General features: G+C 42.0%; 1 protein-coding gene across 1 annotated transcript in view; it reads right to left on the bottom strand.

Moving 5' to 3' along the window:
- The window catches only part of ZBTB20 (zinc finger and BTB domain containing 20), an 802,266-nt gene that overhangs the window by 554,954 nt on the left and 224,010 nt on the right, over positions 1 to 23,302 (bottom strand). The window contains exon 4 of the mRNA XM_060234651.1: positions 8,972 to 9,056. The gene's annotated coding sequence lies outside the window, so the exon portion shown is untranslated. The remainder of the gene's footprint in view (positions 1 to 8,971; positions 9,057 to 23,302) is intronic.

Raw genomic sequence — 23,302 nt, forward strand, 5'->3', positions numbered from 1 at the left:
CATCATGGCTATTGCTCATCATTAAATGATTGTCCCAAAGATCAAATGACACCTTGTTTTCAAATTTTTCTTCAGCAGCTCATTCATCTCCCAAAGTTCAGAACAACAAGGGGGTAAGGAGTATATGGTGACATATTGTTAGTTAACTAAATTTATAGTCTACCTTGCTCCAAGATGGACTGAAGAACAACAGGAACTAGCATAAAAGTTTTACACAGTCAGTGTCCAGTGAGTACCCTCCCATATTCAAAACAGCTGGCACGCCATTGTCCAGTCTTCCCCTCTCCTCCCTCTTATTAACAAACATGATATATGCCAAATGGCATCATTTGGGGTATATTTGTAGGTAGGTAGGAATGTCAAGAAACTTCATCTAGTTGTTTCTTGGCCTTTCAAACTTTGGTTCAGGATTTTGGGCCTAGCCAACTCACAGATGGCTTCTCACTGGGAAATGAATGTAACAATGGCTTGCAGTTTCAAGAGAGAGAAGGAATGAGATGAAGCTAGGCACAGGTTCAGGTGAAATCATGGGCATGAGAACTTCAAGGCCAGAGACCTCAAGGGAGTTTTATACTCACATTCCATCTCATAAATGCAAAATCCATCAGTGTGGGTAAGCTGCTTGTTTGTGAGGATATGCTAGCAGTAGAAGTATGTGGACACACGTCTTAGCAACACACCTAATTAGTAAATTAGGATCAGGTTAGCTGTGCGCAGTCTGGCATAAAGTAAGAATATGCATTCTAGTTTGTGTTCTTAGGGCCATCTCTTTTTTTTACTGTAGACTGGGCCTTGTATGACTGGAATGTCATCTTAGATTTTGGACTTGGAGTTTGTTCTGGACCTTGTATCTTCAGTCTGACTAGGTAACATCTGGGTCAGAAGACTAAAGCCTGAGTAAGTATTCTAGAAGAGTTATTCAGTTTTATTATTTCCTACCATGCTTTGTTGTTGCTGTCTGACTCTTTGCGACCCCATGGACAAAGTCACACCAGACCCTCCTGTCTTCCACCATCCTCCGAAGTCTGCTCAAATTTGTGTTAGTTACATCAATAACGCTGTCCAGTCATCTCATTTTTTGCCATCTCCTTCTTCTTTTGCCTTCTGTCTATCCCAGCATCAGGATCTTCTTTAGTGAGTGCTCCCTTCTCATTTGGTGGCCAAAGTATTTGAGCTTCAGCATCTCACCTTCCAAAGAACAGTCAGGATTGATTTCCCTTAAGACTGACTGATTTGATCTTTCAGTCCAAGAGACTCTCAAGATTCTTCTCCAGCACCACAGCTTGAAAGCATCTATTCTTCTGTGCTTGGCCTTCATATGGTCCAACTCTCACAGCCATACATTACTACCATGCCTTGCAATGGTTCTATATTTGTATACTTATGAACAACTATTTTAATAAACCTTAGACCCAGTATGGTATAGTGGTTCAAAGCTGCAGACTCTGATTTAGAGAACTGGGATAGATTCCCCACTCCTCCACATGGAGCCAGCTGGGTGAACATTTTGATTGAGTGGGCACAGTGTGTTTGGAAATACAAACCACCACAAACTGCTTGAAAGTTTGTCAAAAGTTCATGCCATTCCTAATCTTAATTGTGAGCCATTCCTAATCTTAATTAATGTTTAAAGAACTAAGCTTTTAACTGTTAATGCATAAGATTTTGATAAGCAACAGAGATAAAACTTGGGAAGAACACATGATCTTATAAGTTTCATAACGCAGATATACATTTTGACCTTTAGAAAAACAGATTTTGGTTTGTAGCATTTCATAAACTTCTACTGTGTAATAAGACCTATGCATAAACTACTAATCTGTTTATATTTAATTACTTAAGGGAAGGAGACAGAGACAAAACAGTGCTCGGCCACCTTCCAGTCTACTTCCCATCCCAACGGTGGCAGGTAGTGGGCCTAAGAGGAAATGCTCGTCTCCGTCACTGGTGTTATGCAACGCCAGGTCCATCAACAATAAGACCTCGACCCTTAAGAAGTTTCTGCTCCAGCAGGATGTGGACCTGGCTTGCGTGACCGAGACCTGGGTGCGGGACGGAGAGACAGTAGCTCTCTCCCAGATGACCCCCCCCCCCCCCGGCTACTCGGTCTTTCACCAGTCACGGAGTAACGGGCAGGGGGGAGGGGTGGCGTTATTCATACGGGAGGCTTACTCCTTTCGGGCTCTCCCGGCCCCAAAGATCGATGGCATCGAGTGTGCCGGTCTGACGTGGGATGTTGGAGAGGGGTTGGTGATCTGGCTGGTGTACCGTCCACCTAACACATCAGCCGGCGCCTTACCATCACTATTGGAGGCAGTGGCGGGCTGGGCATTGGAGTACCTGGGGCTTATGGTCCTGGGCGACTTCAATGTCCATGCCGATGACACGGCCTCCACTCAGGCGATGGACCTAGTGTCTTCCATGGCGACACTAGGGCTCTCTCAATTTGTCACAACACCCACGCATCAGGCCGGACACACATTAGACCTGATCTTTGCGTCTGGGATTTTGGTGAACGATATCGCGGTTGAAGCGATTCCATGGTCGGATCACCTAGCCCTTAAGGCCCGTATGGAGATGTCACCCCAACCCTGTATGGGCGGAGAGCCTATTTTGGCTCGCCCTCGGGGCCTGATGAACCTGGAACGGTTCCAAATAGCCCTGAGGGATCCCTGGCCCACTAGCAATTCCCTCGACGACCTGGTGGAAGTCTGGCAAGACCAGCTATCCAGGGCTATCGACGAAATTGCACCCCGGCGCCCTCTGCGCCCTCATGTGAGGCTGGCTCCATGGTACACCTTGGAGTTACGCCAGCTGAAACAAGGGCTCAGACGACTAGAGAGGCGGTGGAGGCATACTCAGGACGAAGTGACGAGAACATCCTATAGAACGTTTATGAAGTCATATGAGATGGCAGTCAAGGCTGCAAAGAAAGAATACTTTGCAGCCAAGATTGCATCTGCAAATTCGCGCCCAGCACAATTGTTTAGGGTAACTGGAGACCTTATAACATTGCCACAAGGCAAACCAAACGTTAGAGAATTAGAGATAGGCTGTGAGGCATTTGCGAAATATTTTGCAGATAAAATCTCGTCACTCCGCCAAGACCTGCCTATCACATTAGATACAGTAAGTGAAATTGAGGCTCCGCGCCTGTCTTCGGATTTAGTGCTGGATCACTTCGACCCACTCAGCCTGGAAGAAGTCGATGGAATCCTCTCTGCTGCTCGCCCAACAACATGCGATCTGGACCCTTGCCCCTCTTGGCTGATTAAATCTTGCCAGAGGGAGCTTAGATGTCCTTTACGGGACATCATAAATAGATCCCTCTTAGAGGGGCGTTTCCCAACACCTTTGAAAGAGGCCTTGGTCCGCCCCCTCCTGAAAAAATCTACAGCAGACCCGGCCGAATTGGCAAACTACCGACCGGTGTCTAATTTACCATTTTTAGGTAAAATTATCGAGAGGGCAGTGGCGTTGCAGCTACAGAGATTTCTAGATGACGCTTCTGTCCTAGACCCATGCCAGTCTGGTTTCCGACTGGGCCACGGGACGGAGACGGTCCTGGTCGCCTTGGCAGATGACCTCCAGCGGCAACTGGATCGAGGCGGTATAGCAGTGCTGATGTTACTAGATCTGTCGGCTGCATTTGATATGGTCGACATTGGCTACTGATCCACCGCCTCGCCGACATAGGGGTTAGGGGGTTGGCCTTACAATGGCTCTCCTCCTTCCTCATGGGTCGGGGACAAAGGGTGGCGATTGGGGGTGAACGATCCCAGAGACGCACACTAGATTGTGGGGTGCCTCAGGGAGCAGTTCTCTCCCCGATGTTATTTAACATCTATCTGCGCCCCCTTGCCCAGATTGCTCGGAGGTTTGGGCTGGGTTGTCATCAATATGCAGATGACACCCAGCTCTATCTGCTAATGAACGGACGGCCCGCCTCCGCCCCGGGGAACCTGGATCGGGCCTTACAGGCTGTTGCAACGTGGCTTAGACTGAGTGGGCTGAAGTTGAACCCAGCGAAGACAGAGGTTCTCTGTGTGGGTCGTGGCACTCTGGGGAAGGAAATATCTCTCCCGACATTCAACGGTGTGCCGCTGAAGGCGGCGCAGCGGGTGAAGAGTCTGGGTGTCTTACTGGAGCTTTCACTATCAATGGAGGCCCAGATAACAGCCATTGCCAAGTCAGCATTCTTCCATCTGAGGCGGGCGAGGCAGCTGGCCCCTTTCCTAGAGCATCGGGACCTAGCAACGGTGATCCATGCGACGGTCACCTCAAGATTGGACTACTGTAATGCCCTCTACATGGGGCTGCCTCTGTGCCGGACCCGGAAGTTACAACTAGTGCAGAATGCGGCGGCCAGGCTGTTGCTTGGTCTCCCAAGATGGGAACATATACGGCCGGGGCTACGCGAACTGCACTGGCTACCGATTGTATACCAGGTCCAGTACAAAGTGCTGGTTATTACCTTTAAAGCCCTATATGGCCGAGGACCGGCCTACCTGAAGGACCGTCTCTCCCCGTACGAGCCCCAGAGAGCACTGAGGTCAGTAGGAAAAAACAGATTGACTACCCCTGGGCCAAAAGAAATCAAACTCCAGAACACCCGCACACGGGCCTTTTCTTCCGCGGCCCCAATATCTTTGGATTCAGCTCCCAGAGGAGGTGCGGGCCCTGCGGAACCTCGATCAGTTCTTCAGGGCCTGCAAGACCACCCTCTTTAAACTGGCGTTTATGAATAGCTGAATTACAAGTGCACAACAAAGAAATATCCGCCATCAATACCAACTGATATACAGAGCCAACGATAATATTATGGTTAGATTTAACTCAATTGAATGTAATTCAATTTAATGTAATTAATTAATAATGGCTTTTAATTAATGTATTAACTGGTTTTTAAGGTTAATTTAATGTTTATTAATGTAATGGTTTATTAATGTACTGTTGTTTTCTGTTGTTGTTAGCTGCCCTGAGCCTGCTTTGGCGGGGGAGGGCAGGATACAAATAAAATTTTACTTACTTTACTTACTTAAATGAGGAAAATGGATGCTTTTAGACTTTCAACTCAGTTGCCTGCAATTTTCACATACAATAACCTAGGCTCAGAAATAACAGCCGATCACCATGGAGCACCTCCAAACATACAGGTTAATATTACTGGATGTACAAAACCACTAGGGTACTGCTTAAGTGTATGAAAGGCTGTCAGGATATTTTTCATTCCAATTTGCTAACGCATACGGGAACAAAACAGAACAGAAAATGGCAGACTAAAGCATGGATGTGGCTATTCCCCTGGTACAAAACATTCAACCAACTGTGAGCAAAAAGAGAAAAGGAAAATTTGGTGGTCAGTCCAACCTGTACTCTTGAAGTACAAAACAGAATCAGAGTTTTCAAGAATCAGTAACTGGAGACACCAGGGGTACATTTGGCCAACCAAATAATGTAATTTCCCCCTTTAATTCCACAGGTGTAAAGTCATCATTAAGAAGTATACAGCATATGCTTTACTTGTAAAAGGGTCCCCAGTTTAACCCCTATGTCTCCAGTTAAAAGAATCACAGATAGCAGATTTGAAGTTCTTTCCTTGTACATAGAAAGCAAGCCAGGCAAAACAATATTGAGTATTAAGTTACTAGCAAAATGTGTGTGGCTGTGTGATTACTTAAAATTAAGCCCTACCTTGTTGAACAAGACTTGCTCCTTAAGTAGTATGCATGGGATTGCAGACTTAGTTGCCAACCCAGAGGATAGACAGGTATGTGAAAGGAGTGTTAGCCCTGGCAATTGTACTTGTTAGCTGTTCTTTTTGGACATTCTATCCCTTTGTCAGCAAGTCTCCTAACTGTAGTACAGGATATTGATTATGTCACCCTGCTTATTTAATTTATATGCAGAGTACATCATGCGGATCCCTGGCCTGGATGAAGCACAAGCAGGAATTAAGATTGCTGGGGAAAACATCAACAACCTCAGATATGCAGATGAAGCCACTCTAATGGCAGAAAGTGAGGAGGACCTAAAGAACCTCTTGTTGAAAATGAAAGACGTGAGCACAAAAGTAGGCTTGAAACTCAACATCAAAAAAACTAAGATTTTTTGGCAAATAGAAGGGGAAGACATGGAAGTAGTGACAGACTTCACATTTCTGGGATCCAAGATCACTGCAGATGGTGACTGTAGCCATGAAATTAAAAGATGTTTGCTCCTTGGGAGGACAGCTATGGTGAACCTGGGCAGTATAATAAAAAGTAGAGACATCACCCTGCCAACAAAAGTCCAAATAGTCAAAGCGATGGTATTCCCTGTGAGAAAAATACCCCTCATTCCAGAACATCGTAGTCACCCATTTGGTTACCAGGGTGCCTGGAGACTCAACTCACACACATCTGCCAGGAGAACGTGGGTTTTGTCTATCAGACTGGAAGGGACTTATGAGTACTAACAGCCACAACGTTGCAGCAGCACTCCATGTCTCTCGAGGAGTGCTAACCAGGAGAACAGATGGTTTCCAGTCGCTCCGTGCGATCCCCATCTCGGCCGTTGTAGCGGAAGAAGGTGCGCCACCAGGAACTGTCCAGGCAAGCAGTTTCCAGCCTTGATCATAGAATCCATCTTGGGAGGCTAACACCACCAGCAGCTATCTTCCTACAGTGCCAGTCTCCATAATAGCGAAGTGGGAGGCTCACGTACTCAACAGATGTCACCTATGCATAAAGCCATCAAGCTTATCTTAGGCGTGGATCCTGTCAGACTGCCTAAGCCTTTGTCCAATGGAACCCAAGGCAAAGACTGGTGCCAACAGAAGACTGAAGAGGAGGAAGAACATCTTTACCTAGAGCCAAATGTCTTTGTCCAGACCGGGTGTTACCTTAGGTAGCAATTTGGCCATCTATTGTCCCCTTTTTAGATAAGTTTGATAGTTTTAATCATCCCCACCCCAATCATTTCTTCTATTCTTTCCCTTAATGGTCATCTTGGAGCCTCCCACTTTGGCCCATTGTTACCTGGAAGTCCAATCCGGTAACCAGGGCCAAGCCAGCCCATTACCCAGATATGGGCATCCAATCAGGTGCCACCAATAAACTGGCTATTGGCTACCACATAAGTCCAGCCCTTATGGTCATTGCGGAGCCTCCCCTTTTTCTGAGTTCATGTACCAGCTGACCACTGTCATCCACCCCTGTACCTCCCATACCCTAAGGGCTCAAGGTAGTCCTTATAACCTGTGGTCCAGCTCCCCACAGGTGTTGCTCTAGCAGTATCCCTACCATGCTGTTTAGATACATCCCTGATACTTGGCCAGTTGAGGGTCCCTTCCCCCTAGTCCTCGTTCGTCGCCATTGGAGCCTTCCTTGAAGACTACGATTGGTAATTATCACTCTGTTTGTCCATCCTTGTGTTACCTCTGCATTTTTTTTTCTATTTTTATTAGGACTGTATGTGTGTTGGATGTATTCATTACCTTGTATGTGTGTGTTCTATATTTTTCTGAAATAAATTGTTAATTGTTTTATTTAATTAGTGTCCTTGGCAAATTTAAGCAATAATTTCTGGACATGTATCCTGTATACATAGATTCTAGATCCTTTTTAAGCCAGGTGCCCACCTGTCAATTCTCCAACCTCGTTTTGAGGGCATTTTGACTTACATCCCAGTAGTAATGTATGGCTGTGAGAGCTGGACCATAAGGAAGGCCAAGCACAGAACAATAGATGCTTTTGAGATGTGATGCTGGAGAAGAATCTTGAGAGTCCCTTGGACTGCAAGAAGATCAAATCAGTCAGTCTTAAGGGAAATCAACCCTGACTGTTCCCTGGAAGGTCAGATGCTGAAGCTGAAGCTCAAATACTTTGGCCACCAAAAGAGAAGGGAGCACTCACTGGAGAAGATCCTGATGCTGGGAAAGACAGAAGGCAAAAGAAGAAGGGGACGGCAAAAGATGAGACGGCTGGACAGTGTTAGTGATGTAACAAACACAAATTTGAGCAGACTTCGGAGGATGGTGGAAGACAGGAGGGCCTGGCGTGACTTTGTCTATGGGATCGCAAAGAGTCGGACTCGACTATGCAACTGAACAACAAAAACCCAAAGGAAGCAAGAAATATGTTAAAGGAAGACTGTACAGGAGCAAGCAAGGCTAAGGGAGAATAAAATAAAGATCCTGGTCTTGAGGTCCTGGAAAGGCTGAAGGTGCAGTGAAAGCAAGAGATCTCTGGAGAGGCAAAATTCAAAGAAAGAGGAATTAGAAACTCAGCAGTATTTAAACATGAAATGAACATGAAGTTCACCAAGTGAAATGACACAGTAGCGATAGAATAGTACTGACCAAGTAGGTATAGTCAAACATGTAAATCATTATATCTTCATATGATAGTAGCACTCTTACAAACAATTCCTTGTCTCATTAACAAAGAAAAAATATGCTATTTTGACTGTTCTGTGTCACAACAGAAATCAGATGAGCATCAATGCACATAAATATATTCAAGATAACACAAGGAACTCTGCAGTCTCCATTATTTTGAGGTATCCTGCTGTGATATTACAAGAGGCCCTTTCTTTTTTCTATTTCCATTACAGCAAGGAACAATGATTACTTATGACATCACAAAGATGAAAGAATACAATTTCTGATGCTATCAGAATTTCCTTTCCTCGTAACAAAATGCAGGAATTGTTGGTGATGAGAAACGTATGTCCACAAAGACAAAGCTCTATGCCATTCCTAAGAAAATTAAAATTTGAACCAGGACAGATTTAGCAATTCCATGTATGACATTTTAAAAATGTTAAAAAATGAACACAATTTTGATTTACAAAAATATATGCCTTACATCTAAAATACCTCTAAACCCTACTCAAGGACAGAATGACCTTCTTCCAAGTCCAGTGACTATGCTAACAGTTATGCATTAGAGAAGGATTTGACAAAAGGTACTAAAAGGCTTTTACTTACAGGAATGCAGTGCAGCTCAATCTTTTGTTTTGTTTTGTTTTTAAGGTGCAGTGATTTCAGCATCTAAAATGTAACTTCGGGCACTCTGAAAAGAAACAGGTTAAAATCTCTTTCAGTTATAATTGGTATTTCAGATTTAATTAAAAATTAAACTTTCATAATGTTTCACCATCCAAAGCAATGCATTATCAGTCAAGCATAGCTTTTTTTTTTAGTTAGAAAAGCTTTTTCCAGACTTGCTTGTAATGAAGAAAGGAAATAAAGAAGGCAATTCAGAATAGAAAAATACAGCTGTGCATTAAAGGATTCCAAAAAGCATGGAGAAAAAGCCCTTCCTGTACCCTTTCTATCAACAATCTAACTTATTAAAAGAATGAAACATAACAATTCAAAAGACTGAAGAAATTACATACCAGTGATTATAGAAAAATGGACAATTTAAAAATGGATGTTTTAGGACAAGGCCGTAAGGAAAGAGGACCTGTACTTTTTAAAAGTGTCAAGCAACCAGCTCGAAACCTTGAAACTTTATAAATTTGCTACTGACCTCACTGGTAATGGTGGTCATTCCCACGTCCTCCAAATGTTTAAAAATATGTTTTACAGAATTATTTTACTTGTTGGAAGTAAGTGTGATAACCTACAATTTTGTCCAGAACTGATTTAAAATGATCTTTTATTATGCAAAATTATAGAAAAGCTCTGAAAAAGAGCAGAAGAAAAATAATTCTGTTTAAGTCTGATTTGTTTTTACCACAGGGAAGGATACCAAGTTAAATATATAAAATATGCATGGCCAGAATACTGTTAAAATTCCAGGGATTATTGTGCTATAAACATTTTTTAAAAAATAAATGTTATGAGAATAGTTAAAATACACAAACCCACACACTCTTTTATACACACACACTCATACCAAATACATAAAACAACTATGAAGAAAAAAAGGAAAAATAACTTTAAAAACCTAAAATGAATTCCGAAGTATACTACATGTTAACTGGATTTTGATCATTATCAATAACATAATGAACAGTAGCAGCAGAAAACTGTAAAACTATGTTTTCATTTGCTCTTCACAAAGCTGCCTTCTACACAAACAACAACAGGCATTCACACACCCATAGCTTTGTAGGAATACACTGGATGGTCTGTCAGTATTCCTGGTGAACGGGTCATGATGATATTACAACTGTGTGGCCAAGTACAGAGCTGGCAATGGGGCATATTCTGCACCACAGGAAAAGCTTCTTCAATAAGGTTACAGATGGTGCACAAAAAATCTGGTAGGAGCAAAGCTATATGAAACTTAGCACAAAATTTTAAAGCTGAAATCTTGAACATAGTCATGTGCATAACTTCCACTAACTACAATATGTACTAACAACTACATGCAGAATGCAGTCTAAAGCAGGATTACATTCAAACTTTAAACTCTTGAAGGTTTTGTTTTTCAGTTTTGATTGTTAATTTAGGCTCCACATATATCAGCGATCATATATCAGCAGCCAGCCACTCCCCCTCTACACACACTCATTATGTCATATATTGATAATTAAAGATACAAAAGGCTATAATAGAGAAGCTCAGGCAAACACTGTGGGAATCTTTTGTGCTTACTTAGAAATAATATAGATTTGTTTAATCTAGTTGGGGGGGTTGTTTTTAAAATGTGAATTTATTATGTATGCTTTTAATTTGCTAGCTGGCTTGGTGGTCCTTATAAGGACAAAAAGATGGGGTATAAATGATGTAAAGTAAACAATAAATAAAAATATAACCAAATGAATGATAAATTTCATTATCTATTACTTAAAGGTCTACCTAGTTTTAGATGCCTGTAAATTGCTAAAAAAAAATATTCTGAACAGTGCATATTGAGCTAATTTGCAACAAATGTTTGAAATATATTAGCAAATTTCACATGGTAACATAACCATTCTTATCTGGTCACTGCCACATAATGTAACCAAGTGTCATAGCGTCATGAGCAGAAATTCTACTTTGTGAGCAAAAAAAGCTAGTAGCATTAGCTGTGAGCAAGAGTACATTTTTAGAAGATTACTTTAATAAATTTGTTAAAATCTCAGAATAAACTCTTTTAAAGTATATTTAAAACTATATTTGTTTTAAGAATAATTCAGATATTTTAAGAGAAAACAGAATCAAGTCAAATTTTACTGACACCTTTTCACTATATTGGTAACTTGTCCTTTGGAGAACAGGTCTACACGCCCCAGTCCACTATAGTGGTTGAGTTGGTCTTAGACCATCAGCCTGTGCTGAGCTTGGGGTGAAAAGAAACTTTCGCAATCTACTTTGGTTTCTTTAGTGAAATATGACAAACCAGCATTACAAGTCAAGTATAACAGAGGAGGAACAATCACTGTCAAAGGAGGAGGAGACTGGAATTATACCACGCCCTTCACTTGGAATCTCAGAGCAGTTTACAATCTCCTATCCCTTCACTCCCCACAACAGACACCCTGCGAGGTAGGTGGGGCTGAGGGAGCTCTTTCCAGAACTGTTCTTGAGAGAACTGTTCTTTCAAGAACTGTGTTTGACCCAAAGTCACTCAGGAAGTGCATGTAGAGGAGGGGGGAATCAAACCTAGTTATTACAGATTAGAGACTGTGAACTTAACCACTATACCAAACCGCTTAACCTAACGAAAAGGAAGTTGCTTAAATGTTATCAATCTGTCCAAACTACTTATTTACTCAAATATTTATATCCCACTTTTCCCTGTGATTCAAGGTAGCTTAAAAATCATAATGAAAAGCATGATAGGGTTGTGCAAAAAAATAAATAAATCCCTGGCTTGATTGTAGCCAATGGGGACTATTATAGTCAATAGCCCCATAGGCTATAATGGAGAATCAATCTGGGGGTATCTGGACTATGACTATTTTTTGAGGTAGAGGCACCAAATTTGCAGCATAGCTGCTGATGCCTCTCCTCAAAAACCTCCCCAAATCTCAAAAAGATTGGACCAGGGGGTCCAATTCTATGGGCCCTAGAGGGAGGTACCCCATCTTCCATTGTTTCCAATGGAGATTGTGAAGCAGAACTGTCTGAATTGCCTGTTAACATTTTGTGCACCAGCACCCCACAGCACAGTTTAGAGGGAACTATGAATGCAACCACAATTTGAAACTCAGAATTATTTCTATTGAGTGGGAAAATTGCCCACTGTTTTCAAATAAACAGAAAATAATTTTGTTTTTTAAAAAAAAAAAACTTGGAAACTTTCAGTATCTTGTTCTGAGTTATTAGTTATTAGAAACTTGTGACATCAAGAATTTCTGATTTTTTCTTTCTTATCGTCATGCAGGTATCCCTGTGCTGGCCTGATTATAAACTTGTTGAGATAATTCTTGCCAGTTTCCCTGTCCATTTCCTTCTAAATGTTCAGAACAGGATTTGCTCCATGAACATTCTTTACTCAATGTTTGGTTAAGTTTAAATCTCAAAAAGTTAGTAAAAGGTTTAGTATTTTCCCCTCCTTTTTCCCTTTAAACAGCAAAGTCATGTGCCACAGTGAACTGCTTTTTAAAGGTTGTTCCATTTCACTTTTTAAAGGTTGTTCCATTTCAAAAGTTCACTATATGGTGTGCAGAGCAGCTGTTTTGAAACACCAGCTCAGAGTCCCTTTGGGCACTTGGAACTAGTTGTGTGGTCCTTTGGATCCTGCCCGCTGTAACTAATGTTTTCCAGAATTCTGGACATGTTAGTAGTATAACAACATATGTCTTTATCTTGCCCCGGTTTAGCTGATAGTTAGGGCCCAAGTGTAAGTAAAAACAAGAGCAAGCAAGTAGAAACTATACAGGCAACAAGGCAAACAGCTACATAGGAAATCAAAACAAACTGAGAGAATGAGATTATTTTTAAAAAAGATTTTAATTGAATCCAATGAGTTGAATCTGATGAAGAGCTGTAAGAGTTTCTAAATTTAGTTTTAAAATAATGGGTTGGATCAATAATGCAAACAGAATAACTTTACAGAATTTTCCATTTCCTCCCACAGTCTTGTTCCTCCCCAAAAGATGTTATTGAATGTTAAAGTACCCCAAGAAACCAAGAGGTATGAGGGGCAACAGTAAGACAGAGGAATTAAAAATAAATCTCTCTTGACTCAGCCATTTGAAACACATTCATTGAAGCTCACATATAAGAGGAGAACGGAGTGATTTATGCATATTTTCCTTTGAAATGAACTCTTCTCACCTGCTGCATCCTACTCTGCTAAACTTTTATGGGCATCTTTTCAAGGGATACATGAGAACTCAGGAGAAATGAAGAACCGGGGAGAAGTTCATTCTGTGAACTCATTCCACTCTTGTGTAATTTGACCAATCCATACATTTTAAAGGGGGTTGGGGGTTTTTGTATGCATGAGGTGGATCTTCATTTCTCATATTTATAGATTCCTTGTATGAGCAGAAGGATAACTTTGGATCCCACCCAAGAATTTCTTTTAAGGTAGGGTAGCCATGTGTCCTGCTATAGTAGGGGACCTCCCAGCAATCCACTTGATTGTTTGCTGGTATCCAAAGTGCTGGCAGTGCTCCTGATGAAAATCAGAAGTGACATAATGGGAATCTCTGTGATATACAAAAACTGTATGGCAACAAGGCAAACCTCTGGTCTTCAATGGAGGTGAAAACACGCTGGTGTGATGCCAGTGCACCAGTCCCCATGCTCCCATGCTGATTGCCAGCTGCAATCTGGCAACCCTATTTTAAGACCATGTAATGTTTATATATCACAAAGCCAATGAATGGCTCGTTATCCCCTGAACACATCATCTTGATGTAACAGGCTCAAGTGGTCAGAGGAAAAACAGTTAAGATTAACCTAATGGATCTCACATCAATTTCAGAAACCAAAGGAAGATTGTGGGTTTGTTACCCACAAACTCTCTGCAGAATTTGCCTCTGAACACATAGTTGTATTTTAAGTCACAGCTGTGAATTGTATTCCTCCCACTGGATCTTGAGAAAGGTTACAATATAGTTTCCACTTACCTTTCAGTGCCATTCGAAACAGCATTACATCCTTCCAACTCATTGGGTTAAAAATTTATGGAACAAAATTTGTGTCCAGTGGCATCTTTAAGACCAACAAAGTATAATGATAGGTGTGCAGTTCTGTTGCTTCAGACCAACATGGTTCTCCAACTGAATCTATTTTATTAATTTATATAAACCATTTACTAGCTGCCTTTCTACCTTGCAGCACTCATGGTGGTTTACAATATAAATAAAACTACATAAATAATTGTAGTTCAAAATCTCAATTAGGACTACAAAAGAATAAAAACTAAATTAGTCAAATCCTGTCCTAAATAAAAATGTTCTGAGCTTCTCCTGAAGATGGGCACACCTTTCTGGTTAGACTGTTCCACAATTATGGGGCTACCACTAAAAAGGTCCCCTCTCATGTACCTGTGAGACAAGCTTCTTTGATTGGTGGGGCAGTCAGGAGGGCCCCTCCCTGGGATCTTAATCCTTGAGTAGGGTCATGTGAGAGAAAATGGTCCTTCAGACACCCTATGTAAGGCCTGCACTGTCATTTCAATAAAACTCACAGTGTGAATACTACATTAAAACTTCTTCCATAATTCACTAGGGCCTTCTGTTACAACTGGCAAAGGTGAAGACTCACTCATATAATTCATGCACAAGTCTTCAAAAACTCATTTTGTTCACTAGCAAAGTTTTCATCTTTAAGTATTGCAACTGCATCTTTCCAAATTTTAAAGGGATTTTGTTTTAAGCCCAAGCAGATACAATGTTATTTTTCAGGCATTTAGAAGTATGAGTAGCAAGGAAATAAGCAGGGCATTCGTACAATCAGTTAACATTTCAGCAAGAATGCAAGCAAAATAAAATAGAGTGCATAATATACACGTGATGGCACCTTTCAAAAGAAGTGTGACTATTAAAACATGCACAATCAGAACAAAAAAATTCAGAAGACAGTAAGATTTTTGGAAAGAAGTGCTCTGGAGGACCAATCACTGAAGTACAGTTCTGATGTTCTTAAGAAGACCCGGCCTGGAAATGGAAATAATTTTTTAAGGCTGCTGCTAAGGACTAAACATTCTTCACAATACCTCTTGACACTCTCCTTCTACACAGGGCGATGATGATAATTAAGCTGGCTGCAGAAAAACTATGATATTCCGTATTCCAACTGTTTTCTTGCACAAGCTGTCCCTAGATCCTGTTTATGTTCCCAAAGAACAGGAACAGTTGACAGCACGCAGCTTTTGAGAGGCCTTGCCCAAATAATTTCTTTTGCTAAATATATTATTTCTCTGCTATGGCAGATCTGATGCTGACATTCTGAGAGTCTTGAATACAGCTTGCAACTTTGCTTATATATATATATATATATATATATATATATATATATATATATATATATATATATATATATATATATATTCTTTTTCACATTAACACAACATATAAAGTTCTCCTATTTTGTTTTCAAGATCTGTAATGCCACAGTCTTTATAACCTCACTGTTTGTACTCAATGGTATTTTCCCCTAGGACTCAAATTATTGCAAATGTACACAACAACACCAGTTAATAAGAAGGGTCCGTCATAAAAATCACTGCAACAGCACCTTCACCTTCGGTCAAATTTAACACATAGTCACACAAATAAATACTCTAGTGATTGGTATTGCACCACAGTCAGAAACTGGGTGGATAAAGGAAATGTACCGGACATAAATTGTTTGGATTTTAGCAAGGCTTTTGACACAGCCCCCAACACAGGAAGGACACAGAAAATTATGGTCTAGAGAATAATAAGATAGTGTATACAAAAATTATCTGACAGGAAGGACATTAATTGTGCTAGGTGAAAACCCAGAAAAATATCTAATTAGAAATCACAGAAAGGTGCACAGATCATTAACATTAAACATATAAGGGAAGTTTTTTTTTTTCACTAGCAAAGGAAGAGGAGGAAATGGGTGGATTTGTACCCCACTCTTCACTCAGAGTCTCAGAGAAGCTTACAATCTCCTTCCCTTCCTCTCCCAACAACAGACACTCTGTGAGGTAGGTGGGGCTGAGAGAGCTCCCAGTTATTGAGAGAACAGCTCCGCAAGAATTGTAGCTGACTCAAGGTCACCCAAAAGGTGCATGAAGAGTAGTGGGGAAATCAACCTGGTTCTCCCAGATTACAATCTGCACACTTAACCACTAAACTAACCTTGCTCTACTTTTACAAAAACCAAGCCAAAGTCCTGAGAATAGTAGCGTATTGCAGAGAAGGTTCATAGTCTGGCACTAGAGGAAAAAGTGATATACTTCTGAAGCCCCCTTCCCTTATTTATATCCATTTAGCACAAACTATAGCTAGCTAGTTCACATGCTATTTTGCTTCTAAACTTGCACATATTTCTTGTCCTTGCCTACGAAGCCAGCAATACAAAATCAGGTATGAACTGTGGTTTATAATCCTGGTTTGGAAGGTACTTACTTGATACTGTTTGGTTCAGACAACAGATGCTGAGAACTTCATAACAAACTCAATAATTTAAATCTACCCTGTTTGAAAAGCTACTTTTTCATCAAACTGAGCCTCTCTTTTGCTCAGTTGCTCACAAGCAAAACCAATGTGGATTCAACTATCCTCCAAGGAGCCTTCTTACAGTTTGGAAGCATACCTCTAACTTGAGGGGCGCTTCCACCAATGAGCTTTTCTCCATGTAGTGGAAGGATAGGAGTAGGACCCACCCCACTGTGAGCAGAAGCTGCACTCAACATGACGGTAGCTGCTCCTTAGGTTTTCATTAAGCAGAAAGCAAGACATACATGCTAGACAAAATGGTTTGGTGTAATACTGTTTTGCACATATGTGACTGTGGCTACCTACCCACAATACAAAAAAATGAGGGAGAGAAAATAATATACATTTTCAGTATTGTCACAGCCTTCCCTTTCCTATCACCTCAAGTGTATTATTTATGAACCTAAAAAGTCTCTCTAGTCTGAGAAGAATCCTGAGAAAGTGATGATACAGACTTAACTGATTATATCTCAAAAATAACTATAATGAACTGTTTGTTCACACAATAATTTTTTTTATTCAAGTCATCAGTTCCGACCCTCTTTAAGCACAAGCCTACTTGGACAAACTTAATTAGCAAATCAGACAAATGTCTGTTATTACAGCAGCCCCCCACCCCCAACACAATCTTTACAACTGCTGCAAGTGATATCCTTTGATCACCCAGTTTGTTTCCCATTATGACTGTGCATCCAGAAGTGGCCAAGAAACAGCATAGGGGAAAAAAATCTGAACTGATTTGTCCAAAGAATGAACCTTTCAAGAAAACATCTAAGAGGAAAAAAATACCCTCTAGGATACTGGAATGAAGTCACATGGAGAGGGGTTCTATGTTGACTCTTCATTTGTTTTTTTTCTCTATGAACTCAGCTACAACACAGTGCAAAAACTACTGATAAACAGAACATGAATGTATGTTACATGTGGAGAAATACAAAATCTTTACAAATGAGTATACATTTCTGAGACACTCCTTTCTTATATTTATTTTACAGGCATGTCGTAAAAGTTTCAGAAGAACTGGACCATGTAGCATAGAAAGGGCTGGGAAACACAAAAAATTAGCTGTATGGGCCTTACTTGGCCCATAGGCAACATTTTTACCAAAATCATGAATTATTAAAATATCCTTCTGGAATTAACATTAAAATCAATAAACCCTTAATTTAATGGTCTTATTAGCTTTATTAAGCTGATGTAGATGTCCTGGGTTTTACTTATGTAGCCCAGAGTAACTGAAGACAGAAAATGTGTTGAATCCAATGAGAAGATGGCAATACACCCAGTTGTAAGGCCATATGACACACTGCTTTTGAAATGTCAATGTTTCCCATAAGGTGCCTCACTGAAAACAGCAAGTTAGGCATACTGTTCTTTGGACTGTGGCCCAAACATTTAGCATATGTTTAAGAGCATTATAGGGATATTATGACCTAGGATTTATATAGCACTCTTCAGACCGTTCAGTGGAAAAATGGGAGTCCTGGATCTAAAGTTGCAAAACTTACAAAAGCTCAATGATCGAACAAAAATGTTCTTAAAGAAAAATGCTATATACATTAATTAAGATATGGGGACGCTTTTTTGACTGCTAGTTACACCACACATTTTGATTCTCCAAAGCAATATTACTAAATACACTTAAAAAAAAAAACAGTTTTAACAGTGTAAGCCTGTGCAGAGTCACTCCATTCAAAGACAATTAAAATTAACAGCACTGTACTGGGATTGGACTGTTACAAGCACCTTTCTTTATGTCAAAAGCAGAAAAGCTGCCAATGCTCCATGCAGTTTCTACAGTACATGCATGTTTATACAGTATCTAATGGCCCATGAGCTGCTTTTGTTGGCAAGAAAAAAAATCACCATTTTACAAATGGGAAAATTAATCACATCAAGAAAGAGAGCTTCTTGGAAGACACTGAGATTGGAACCAAGTGGAGATAATTCATGGGTAGAATCCTAACCAAATACTTCCATTCCCCCTCTCTTTCTTATTTCCCAATTCCCCATATTGTGTTAAGGATCACTGCATTACTCTCATTCAAGTAAATCCAAGCAATAAGGGTGAATCTGGCTTTAAATATTTGATGTGTGCTGCATTTCAGTGCCTTGTTCCAGAATATATAGAAGCTTTATACTGAGTTCCATGGGTTCCTCCCCCCCCCCCCAAAAAAACCACACACTTCTTGCTATCTCACAATGTACTACACTATGTTTCTTAATAAGTCTACTGGATGAGACCAAGTGTCCATCTAGTCCAGCAGTGGCCAGCTCAATGCCTCTGCCAAATGTAAAAAAGCATGAAGGCAGCCCCTTTCTGTTCACAGCTGTTGGGCATTCACAGGTGTACAGCTCTGGACTTAGATTTCTATACATTTAAATATTAACAGGCTGCCCTAGTGGGCTATCTAGCCTAAATCACATTTGACACAATATTTTAAATTTATTTTTCTTACCTCTTGTCTTTGATAACTGGAAGAGCTCTTTACCAAATACTTCTGGCCCCTGACCCTTACGGGGACAAATTTAGATCTCACTTTCAAATAGTGATTTAAAAATGCTTTCTTCATTGGAGAACTGCAGGAGAAAAGTTAATTTTCTTTGCTCTAAACCACATGCAGTCTAGAAGGAGGAAGTCCCACACAGCAAATGTATACAGAACAGTTTCCTACCTCTGTGTGCTGTAGAAAATCCCACTGTGTTAAGTAGGGTTCTACTAAGGCCACTAAAACATATTAGCCTATTAAACTCTCTGTTTCTTTATTGTTCTCCAAATGCTAATGAAACGTTCCAGTGCAGTGTTTATACTAGCGTACTTTAGAAAGGCAATATGCTAAAAATGTTTCTCTTAAAGTGACAGCTCCTTGAAAAGAACTCCCTGCACCAATAGACAAGTTGCTTTGCTACTGAACCTCCAGGACTAAAAGCTGCTAACCTAATGGAAGCTCTGCAGCCTGGGACTATGTAACTTTTGGTTCTGTACAGTGCCTAATATATCACTGTCATTAAATAGTTGTTGCATGAGGACCATTTCTAACCATTTGAAATGTGGTTACATTGTGGATGCGGACTTCCGTAGACAACAGTTTACTGTATTCAATCTTATCATGTGACATGGAATAAAATGTAATTCCTGAGCTAAAACAAACTCTTTCTCCTCCCTTTTTTTGTATCCATGATTGAAGGCAACAAAAAGGGGGCCATATTGAGATGTGCTTCTCAACATAAGTTTTGCCATTAAAAGTAAGAGTGAGAACTGGAGCTACAGGTGGCATGATGACTAGACTTTCAAAAGGAAGGCACCAAAGGAAAAGTAAGAACAGCAACCACAAGAACAGCTACACTCCCTTTCCTCTCATTGACGAATTCCCTTTTCCCAAAGTTCCATAAATTGGTTACACTTGCCTTAACAACTCTGTTACAATGAAAAAGCTGGTGGTTAGGCATTGCGGTATCAGTCCTGGGTGGGGGGATGGTGATGGTACTGTAATTAACAATTTCCAAACTGGCTCACAAATACTTAAGCTTTGTGAAGTTTTCCAGTCCACTTGGGGCTAATTAAAAGCACACAAACCCCAGAAAGCACATCAGTCTACCAAATAATTTTATATGAATGCCAAAAATCTTTCTCATAAAATGCTAATAGGAAGATAATGGGAAGCCGGAAGTAACTATGAAATTGTGGAAGTCCCACAATACTATATAGGAAAAAAGAAAACTTTTGAGCCAATTTCTGAGTTTTCAAGTATCATAAATATGGAAGGAATACTCCTTTTCCCTAGTAATACAGATTTCTGACTGCGTGCGGCCACAGGGTTGATGAACCACGCTGTCAGCTTCAGGTGAGGCACGTTGTGATGGAATACATGTCTGTCCTGGGCTGACAGAAGGTCCGGTTCTGCCGGAAACTGGTAGAAAACCCCCAACGCTAGTTGAAGCAAGATCGGGAACCAGTTCTCCTGAGGGCACTTCCGGTTCCTGGCTGTGGCAAACACATCCACCTGAGGATATCCCCAGAGCTGAAACACAGGTTGAAGGAAGCGCCACTTTATCTCCCACTCGTGTGGAGATGCTGCTCCTCTGCTCAACGAGTCCGCCTGCAGATTGAGCACCCCTGGAAGGTGTGCAGCCCTTACAAAGATGTCGTGCTCCAGGCACTCCATCCACAGCTCTAGTGCTAGCGCACAGAGTCATCGAGAGACTGTCCCGCCCTGCCTGTTGATATAACACAGGGCTGTAGTGTTGTCCGTCAAAAGGGCCACCGCCTTTTCAGCACTATGGGACGGAAAGATCGAAGGGAGAAATGAATTGCCAACAGTTCCAAATAGTTTATGTGGCAATGATTCAATCGAGGAGGCCAAGGGCCCCCCACACAGAGTGAGTCCATGTGAGCACCCCAGCCCCACAGAGACACATTTGTGGTGATGGTCACAGTTGTTGCAGGTAGGTGGAAGGGAGCTCCCTGACAAATATTGTCTCTGGATTTCCACCAGTGCAGGGTCTGGAGAGTCAAGGGTGGAATCATAAACCTCTTCTGAGGTGAGTCCCTTAAAGGCCAAAACTGTCTGAGAAACCACAGTTGAAGACCTCTCATTCTCAATTTTGCAAACAGCAGCATGCTTGTAGTTGCCGCCATCAGCCCCAGAAGCTGCTGCAGCTGTTGTGCTGTGCTCCATTTCTGACTCTGTAAAAGATTGACAAGATTGATGATGTCCATCACTCTCTGATGAGGCAGAAAGGCGCGGTGAAGGTTTGTGTCCAGCAAAGCCCCTATGAACTGAACTGTCCGTGATGGGGTAAGATGAGACTTTTCCATGTTGACCTGCAGACCTAAGGTGTGAAGAAGATGAAGAGTGATGGTAATATGGCTGGACAGGCTTTCTTTCGACTCTGCCACAAGGAGCCAATCATCAATGTATGGAAAGACGACTATACCTTTAAGCCGGAGATGTGCGGCCACAACACTCATCATCTTGGTGAACACCCGAGGTGCAGTGGACAGACCGAACGGAAGGGCTTTGTACTGGAAGTGGTTGGAACCTATTGCAAAACGAAGGTAATGCCTGTACGCAGGATGGATGCCGACATGGAAGTAGGCATCCTTGAGATCCAACGTTGCCCTTGGTGGATGAGGGGAAGGATTCTTTGTAGAGCGGACATTCTGAATTTCTGGTACATGATAAACTTGTTCAGATTCCAAAGGTCCATAATTGGCCTCAATCCCCCATCCTGTTTGGGAACCAGGAAATAACGAGAGTAGAGGCCTCCCATTCTGGCCTCTACTGGGACCGGTTCTATGGCTTGTTTCTGTAAGAGGTTGCTCACCTCCGCCAGCAGAGGTGGGGAAGAGGGTGTGGTGACAATCACCGACTGAGTCAGAACCTGAACAAAGTCTATCTTGTACCCTTCTGCTATGATGGAAAGAGCCCACCTGTCTGTGGAGATGGACTCCCAAGCTGGAAAGTATGGACAAAGGCGGATGGTTGAGGAAGTAGGGGCGACAATGCGTGCTACTGAAGAGTCAAAGGCCCTGCTTTTGTGGGCGAGCACCCTTAGATTTGCCAGTGGTTTGTGCTGAAGCAAACCTGTTTCGGTTATTTCCCCTGTAAGGAGACCTACTTTCTGGTTGGGAAGATCGAGGTCTCCACTGCTGATCAGGGGAGAATTTTTGGTAGGGCCGCTTAGGCCAGGATTTGTGCCACTGCTTTGGCCTGGTCATCTTAGATGAGGCTGGGACACCCAGGTTCCTTGAGGTCTTTATGCTCTTGTCCATCTCCTGGAGGATACTGTCTGTGGTTGAGCTGAAGAGACCTTCACCCTCAAAGGGTAGATCTTCTACAAAGGCCCTAGTGTCAGGCTGGAGAGCTGTAGACCTCAGCCAAGAGTGACGGCGTAGGGAGACAGCAGACTTGATGGTTTTGGATGATACGTCAACCATGTGCTTTGCTGCAGTCAGTTGTTGCTTGGCTACAGCAAAGCCCTCCTTCTGTAACTTCCGAACAAAGATCTCTTTTCCTCGCTCAGGGAGAACAAAAGGGAGGTGAGCTACTCCCAAACTGAGTATTGGTATCTAGCCATGCAAGCAGTATAGTTAGATACCTTTACTCCTAGAGCTTCCGCCGAATAAAACTTCCGACCAGCACTGTCCAATTTCTTGCCCTCCTTGTCAGGTGGCAAAGAATGGGTCTTGCGGGCCTTGGATGATGAGGAGACTACCAGCAAGTTGGGCTTGGGGTGTGCAAACAGAAACTCAGCACAAGCCTCCTGGACCCGATACATATGATCCAATCTTCTAGAAAAAATAGGGGTGGGCACTGGCTTCGCCCAAGGATCCTTCACTGCCTGCAGGATGACTTTTGTTACAGGCAACGCCACAGCCGTCGATGTGTCCCACTGCATAATATCGAAGACTGCGACATCGACGACTGGCTGCAGTTGCGTCACTGTGAGGGAGAGGGAGTGTGCCATACGCTTCACCAGGTCCCCATACGACTTCAGATCTTCCAATGGTGAAATGGGAAGGTCCTCAGCGATATGCGACTCTGGCGAAGGTTCCATCGCTCTGTCCGGGTCATCAGTACCGACCTCGGAGTCCGATGACGAGGAGTCCCTTCTTACTGAGTGCTCGGAGAGTATCAGGGTCGAAGATCGCTCAGGAGACCACAGAGATACCGATGATCGAGCTTGGACGTCTTCCACCCTCTCTCTTTGTCTATCGGGAGGGATCAAC

Source organism: Heteronotia binoei, chromosome 3 (genome assembly GCF_032191835.1).
Source record: "Heteronotia binoei isolate CCM8104 ecotype False Entrance Well chromosome 3, APGP_CSIRO_Hbin_v1, whole genome shotgun sequence".
Classification (NCBI taxonomy): domain Eukaryota; kingdom Metazoa; phylum Chordata; class Lepidosauria; order Squamata; family Gekkonidae; genus Heteronotia; species Heteronotia binoei.